Below are 6,883 nucleotides of genomic sequence, written 5' to 3'. Positions count from 1 at the left end.
TTGACCAATAAAAAAGAGAAAAACAGGATTGTCACCAAAATTATCATCAATTGAATGTACAAATATCACTACTCTAGTTAAAATGTTTTCATGGAATAGGACGATGGAGGTGTGTTTGTTGGAATACACCATACCCAAAGGAGAATATATCCCTCTCGTACGTATAGTCCCATCTTCTTTACACACATGATTATCTCATTGAAATTGAATATTAAAATCATGGCTAAAATATGGTTTTGGTCCCTGTAAATATGTCTTGTTTTGGTTTTAGTCCCTGTAATTTTTTGTTTGTTTTTGGTCCCTGCAAATATGTCTCGTTTTTTTTTTGATCTCTGGTCCCACTTTTGTGATGATTTGCACATGTGACACATGATGACTGAACCAATTTATTAGAAAAATAGTCTCTGCAAAATCTTTTGATTTTTAAAAAGGTTCCTGTAAAATAGTTTACTTTTGAACAAAATATTTTGCAAGGACAAAAAACAACAAATTTTTTTTACAAGGAATAAAACCAAAACGACACATATTTGTAGGGACTAAAACCATATTTTAGCCTAAAATCATTTGTTGAAGTTGGTTTTTCTTAGTGGAAACGTAACTACGTTATAGTTTTTCTCATTGAAACTGTAATCATTTCATTGCCTTTTAACTTTCATCCTAGGCTGACAGGGTTCTTTCACTTCCATCAATAACTTCATTTCACATACTTTTTTTTTTTTGTATCATCATCAAGTGGTTGAAATAATGACAACAAAATGAGAGATTTCCAGGTACCAAGTAAGATTCACATATATTCCTTTGTTTTGTACTGTTTTCATTAAATCACCCATGAACCTTTTAAAAAGATCCATCAACCTGTATTGAACAAGTCCACCGAGCATAGCTTTATATGCGAGATGGACCAAAAGATGTTCCTCAGAATCATAGAAACCTGGGAGAAACACTTGCTCGAATTTATAGAGAATGATAGGAATATTTTGATCCATTTTAACAAGTTTATCCATCCTCAAAGTTGAAGCACACAAATCTTTGAAAATTTGACTAACTTCAATCAATGGATTTATAACATGGTTTGGCAATGAGCAAAGCAAAATTGGAAGTAAGTGTTCCCTTAAAATATGAGAACGATGATTTTTTTATCTCAGGGAACGTTTCAATGTTGATGTTGGCACACCTTGCCAATTTAGAAAAATATTCGTCTGACAACCTCAATTTTTTTAACCACTAAAAAATAGATTTAAGACTATAAACTAGAGGTGACATTTTGATTTACCAAATCCATATTCATCCACCAAACAAAAATTTTGTTAATATCCATCCATTTAAAAATATGGACGGATCCGATCCACCTTACTTATTTTAAAATTTCAATGGATTAATGTTTATTGTTCATTTTTAATCCAATGGAAAAGACAACTTTTATTATATAAAAAACAAATCAAAACAAAAATAAAAATAAAAAATTAAACGCTAGAATAGTTTATTTCATCCCTAATTGAAACTGAACCCTAATTTTGATTTATTTCCCAAATTCCTCTTCGAATCGGAAATTCATAACGACACCTTTGACAAAATCTCACCTTGCCGTTCTCTGCGGTTTGAATCACATTATCTTCCTCCGACACTTCACTCGTGGATAATTCGATTTCTGACTCTTCCTCCTCATCAACTCTGTTTCGCATGTTTTCTATTGTAATGGTGAAATTGGTTTTTATTGGTGTTGGTGAGCCTCAATTTTTTTTTTTTTGTTTTATTTAGGATTGTGAGCCTCTAATGAGACATTCATCACTGATGTATATTATCGAAACTATTTTTTAATATGCTTAACATCAAGATTATGTCTTAGTAAATTGTCTTTCCACCAAGGGAAGTCCCAAAAATACTTCTTCCCTTGATGCTACGGTTTAATACACTATCTACAAAATTTGCACAATTTGTTAGCCATTGTGCCTTGCTGGTTGCTGCTTCTCCCTAAGCCATCGGTTACATTTGTTTTCAATTACGTCAAAAAGAAAACTTTTTCTTTGTTGAATTGGTTCTTGGCTGTTTTGATAAATTCCAAGCTCTCTAAGAAGATCATGAAGAAGTACAATGGAACTGGATGAAAAATGCATGCTCTTTATTAGATACAGTAGTTTAATTACAATTATTAATTTCTTAGTTTATAATCAAAATTAAAATGAAGATTACAGAGTTACACAATGTAAGAAGTTTCAATTCGATCCAATAAAAATGATCCCTTTAATTTATAATGTAAATTAATGAATCCAATGCTTCTCATAATAGCTACACAAGCTATTGATTTTTTCATCCCATATATATTTCATAGAAACAAGAGAACGGGCAAAGCTGGGACAAATGAGTGAAGATTGAAGAAAGAGGAAGAAGATGTTGAGTAGAGACGCGAATTACCAATTATATGACTATGATTCATGTTATATTAAGTTTCCTAGAAGAGAATATCAGTAATCATTCTATCTTGCTATTAAGAGTTAAGACATTAGCCATCATATTGATGGAGTCTAATTTGTTGATGATGCTCATTGCTTCTATGCCGTTGTTATCTAGTTTATACAACTCTGCCCACATATCAATGAAAGCAGCAGCATGATTTCTCTGGTTTTCAGGGAATAATGCTAGGTCCTTGTTGATAGGGTTATCTTCCAAAACAATCTTTTGCCACAGTTCATATGGCCGATCACTAAGCGATGTTGCGATCACTCTAACAGCAAGAGGTAAATCCTTGCAACTTTCCACAACCTGTATTTGAAAGTATGCAAATATATTCGGTAAACAATAGATTATATTAGACCAGCTACTAACAGACGGATAAAAAAACGAAAAAATCACAAGATAATGAAACACAACCTTTGCTCACATAGTTCGGTCAATTGCAGAGGCGGAACTGGGGGGTGGCAAGGGGGAGCCACCGCCACCCCATCTTTTATGGGAAATTACTATTATACCCTTCAGTAATATGAATATTTCCAATTCTACTTCATTTCCTCTTTCCCTTTCTCTTTCATCAGAAACGCGATTTCTTTTTCTTCTCCCATAGACCCAGACCAGACCACCGCACCGCTCTCCATCTACCACACCACCACCGCCGCGACCACTCATCTCCTTATTCATCCATCACTGCCGCATCCTCCTCCATTTTCTGTGTTGATTCTTCAGTTTAGGAAGCTATCTCTATCTCTCTCCACAAACCCTAATTGTTGTAAATTGTAAGGTAATATGAAATTGAATGTAATTTCCTTCAAATCTGATTCTTCTTTGATGATTACATGTTCTTTAGTTAATTGTATGAGTTTTCCATCTGTTGTTGTTAAACCTAGATTATTACATGTCTTGTTTGCTGTATGGAGATGTCTGGTATTCTTTGTTTTAGAGTTTAAACCTTTGACACTTAACAGACTAAATGCTTTGTAAGCTGCTGGTGAAGGAAAATGTTTGAATGATTCATTGTAGTGAGATTGTGTTGTGCGCCTAGAAGAAATAGAAGTACAGAACTTTACCTAATTTTTGATGTAATTAGATGTGCTAGGCTACTGTGACACTCTGATAATATTTTGTTAATAATTAGTGTTGTTTTGTTTCTATCTTTACTTGATCATTAAAAATTGAAAGAAATAGAAGTATAGAACTTTACCTAATTTTTGTTTTGTTTCCTGTCTACAATATAAGTCCTGTTTTTCATAATGAATTATTTAATTGCCTTAGCATAAAAGGAAATCTAGGAGTTACAGAAGCAACAAGAGAAAAAATAAATTGGAAAGTGATTAAGGGGCCTCAAGCTCAATTCAACAAGTACTTCAACAACTTTCTAGTTGAATGTGATGGTAATCTATTGGCAGTATTCGAGAGTTCTCTTATTAAGCTGTTAAGAAGTTGTGAAACGATTTAATTAGTTACATTTTTTAAAGTCACTTGGAAAGCGTAAAGTGTATCTTTAGATATGTAATGAACGACTTTATATATTATGTATTTTAAATTTTGAATGATTGGTTTTTGGTTTATTACAACTTAAATGTGTTGCATGCGATATAATTTATATATTTTAGTTTATTTTGTTGGCGGGATGGCGGCCACCCCAAACATTTTTGTCTGGCTCCGCCACTGGTCAATTGTATCTACCTCTACGACTATAGATCAACCATAGCTACCTCTACGACTATATGGACCAACAATATTGGACTTCCCCTCAATTTTCTTCAGAAAAAGTCCAAATCTATTAACTGCATCTTCATTACTTTGAAACTCAGGAACTGGATATCCACAATGTTCAAATAGTCTCTCTACAATAATCTTCAACTGTTGCGTTTTTGAAAAGGAGACAATATTTTCCCTGAATTTACCTAGTGAATCAAGAGAGAAAAATAAGCCCATAGTATTTGATATCTTCTAGCATAATGCATATATGTGTGTATACACTATGTGCATATATCATAACAAATATTTGTACAAGCTATCACTAAACAGCTCATGTATGAATTAACTTATTTGACCTTACCTATCGGCATAAGCACTTGTAAAACTGTTTGTGAGAACTTATGAAAACAACTTATTACATCTCTATAAGTAGTTTTCAGCTTATTTCCACAAACTCTCCATGATAGCTTATGAAAACAACTTACATAAAAACAATTTGACTTCGTTTTAAAGCTTTTGTTAGAGAAATAGCTAATGCATAAACGCTTATGCTATAAACGTTTACAACTTTTAAGCGTACGCAAAATTTGAATGATCTTTTTAGAAAGTATTGATGCGTATAAAAACTATGACTCTGCAAAAATCTTATAATGAGTATAACAACATAAGATAATGAAAACTCATACGTAAGAAGAACAAGTTGGCATATTTATCATGCATGAGAGAATCAAAGAAGATTTATCACATACCCATAACTTGTTCAATCATCCCAACATAGCTTTGTGGCCAAAGTGGTTTTACCAATTCCTCCCATTCCAATATTGCTTATTTTAATGTATGTTGAAGCTAACAACATCTACTTCTGTGGTCTACCCATGAATGAATGAATACTACTAATAATAATAATAACTTGTTTGAAATAATAAAATAAAGGATGGTTCCAAAGTGTTTATGTGTTTCTTTGTATTTAGGTTACATTTAATTTTGTTTATGAACAACAAAGAGGAAATAAAAGTGTGTATATATATATATATATATGGGGTTTGCTAGAACACACCCACTAGTTTTCATGTGGGAGTGTTTTAGCAAGTAAATAACTAAAAAGTGGTTAAATACACCCTAAGGTGTATGTTGCTATAACACACCTTCTAACAAAAACAAGTGGGTGTGTTCTAGCAAATCCTATAGGCATTTGCTAGAACACACCCACTAGTTTTTATGTGGGAGTGTTTTAGCACGTAAATAACTAAAAAGTGGTTAATTACACCCTAAGGTGTAGCTTTGCTAAAACACTCCCACATAAAAACTAGTGGGTGTGTTCTAGCAAACCCCTATATATATATATATATATATATATATATATATATATATATATATATATATATATATATATATATATCATATTATATGAACCTTCGTTGTTTTTTCTTTTTTTTAGGAATACGAAGTTTCGTTGTTAGTCATCTTCTTTGTCATTTATCATACCAAAAGACTATGCGCGTGCTTCCTTTCTTTTCTTTTACTCCCTCCGTTTCAAAGGAAGCACGCGCATATTTTTATTTGATGCAAATTTTTATTTGATCAAGGGAAAAGTGGGAATAATTGGATGTGTGCAGTTGTAAATTTTTATTTGATCCAAGGGCTGTGATTTACTCCTCTCACTCTCACAATAACTAGTGCTCTCATTTGATATGTCCTATATATAGAGGACATATCAAATGAGAGGGGTTTTATTGTGAGAAATGAGAGGATTAAACCATAGCCCTTAGATCAATCTTAATGGTTCACATTTTTTATACGCTCTCTCTTTCTTTGCATATGGGATTATTCTTTCTTCTTCTTCTCCCTATTCCTCAAGATTCAAGTACAGACTTTTCCCTTACATCACATCTCCCAACTATTTGATTACTAGAAAACGTATAATTGGAGACTCAATTAAACATCATATAAAAGTCTTGCTGAATTTTATTTGGGATTTAAAGCGACAACTAATTATATTATTATATTTTAATCAAAAGAAAAATTCATAAAATTAGATCAAGAAACTCCAAAAACCAGCATCAATGGGTGTCACTCATAAAGATATAATTAGACCAAGAAACTCCAAAATTAGATTCATGAAATCAGACCCAAAAACTCCAGAAACTCCAAAACCAGTCATCAATGGCTGCCATATATATAAAAGAGAGACAAAGAACACAATCACCCATCGCCTAATTTTTCGAATCGCCCAATACCGTGATTCTCTGTGGCCGAAAACTGATTCTACAAATAGGGATTGAAATTCATCATGGTGAATCAACGTGCATTGAGTTGCTCCTGAAAATACGGCGTCGTCGCAGCTGGGCGTGAGTCAAAGTTGTTGTTAAGACTTCAACAAACAAAACAAACTAGAACGATTTGAGGTTTTAGGAGCATATGAAGGATTCAAGGTGTTGATTGTTGAAAGATGGTGAGTTTGGTTTGGAATATGAGGAATTGGAAAAGTCTGAGAGAAGAGAGAAGACGCGTTAAAAGACAAGGACGCTGAAATTCCACTACAGTTATGCAAATTACATACCACAAGAAAGATTAATTTGAGGGTTGTGATTTAACCCTCTCATCTCTCACATTAAAACCTCCTCTCACTTGATGCACCCTATATATATATATATATATATATATATATATATATATATATATATATATATATATATATATATATATCTATCTATATATAAAAGTTGTCCCA

The 6,883-nt window shown here is 32.6% G+C and overlaps 1 long non-coding RNA gene across 2 annotated transcripts; it reads right to left on the bottom strand.

The window, feature by feature from the left end:
- Positions 1-2,369: 2,369 nt before the first annotated feature.
- Positions 2,370-5,181, bottom strand: LOC146904122 (uncharacterized). Of its 2 annotated transcripts, XR_015019051.1 has the most exons (3): positions 4,902-5,148; positions 2,869-4,358; positions 2,370-2,760 (listed from the first exon to the last, which is right to left on the bottom strand). It is a non-coding gene; the product is annotated as an uncharacterized LOC146904122 (long non-coding RNA). The 2 variants fall into 2 exon arrangements; XR_015019050.1 differs by having other exon boundaries at positions 2,370-4,358; positions 4,902-5,181.
- Between the last annotated feature and the right edge of the window lie 1,702 nt (positions 5,182-6,883).

The sequence above is a fragment of the Medicago sativa genome, chromosome 7 (genome assembly GCF_051527215.1).
Source record: "Medicago sativa cultivar Bolivia chromosome 7, Bolivia_mono, whole genome shotgun sequence".
Taxonomy (NCBI): Eukaryota; Viridiplantae; Streptophyta; class Magnoliopsida; order Fabales; family Fabaceae; genus Medicago; species Medicago sativa.
This window is presented reverse-complemented; position numbering and strand designations above follow the sequence as displayed.